Genomic DNA, 845 nt, shown 5'->3' on the forward strand with positions numbered 1-845 from the left:
TCTGTGTGACAGCTGGAGCATGAAGGATGTCTGGCCAGGATCAGAGAGGATCCTCTGGGCCTTCCTCCTACAGTGCTGTCTGTAGACGTCTTGGAAGGCTGGCAGTTCAGACCTGGTGATTGTTGTGCTTCTCTGACCCCCCTCCTTGGAGCTTTGGGGACCAGGACATTACAACCTCCATACCAGATACAGCCAGACAGAATAGTCTTGATGGTGCATTGATAGATATTGGTAAGTATTCTGGAGTCTAGGTCAAACGCCCTAAACCGCCGCTGAAAGAGCCACTGTTTCACTGCTTTTGTGATCATATCCACTCGATGTGACCAACTCGAATCATTACTGATGTTAATCCCCAGGAACCTGAAGTATCTGACTCCCTTCTCCTCTGTCTCCTTGATGTAAATCGGGGTGTGCCCTCCGCCCTGCAGTTTCCTGTAGTCCACAATGAGCTTCTGTCATTATCCTGGGTCGTAGACCCAGCTTTTTGTGTTTCCTTTTGGCTTCATCTTGGGTTTGGTGTTTATTCTGTGCTCTGTTTGTGTCCCCGAGTTTGTGTTGTAAAACAGTCTGTGTTTCCTGTTTTACTTTCTAGGTCTGCTTCTCGTTATGTCCATTAGTTTCAGCTGTGTCCACCCCTGCATGTCATCTCCTTATTACCTGGTGTGTATTTATAGTGTGTGTTTGCCTCTGCTCATCGTCGGCTTGCCTGCGTTTCTCTGTGTAACGCCGTGTAAATCATTGTGTTCTACGGCACTCGCTGCATCCTCTGTTCTCAGTCCCATGTTCAGGTCTGTTCTTTAGTTTCCTCCAGTTTAGGTGTCGGTTAGCTCCCCACCCTTCTTTGC

Source organism: Pundamilia nyererei, unplaced genomic scaffold, assembly GCF_000239375.1.
Source record: "Pundamilia nyererei isolate P.nyererei 1_Seehausen unplaced genomic scaffold, PunNye1.0 scaffold00276, whole genome shotgun sequence".
NCBI classification, from domain to species: domain Eukaryota; kingdom Metazoa; phylum Chordata; class Actinopteri; order Cichliformes; family Cichlidae; genus Pundamilia; species Pundamilia nyererei.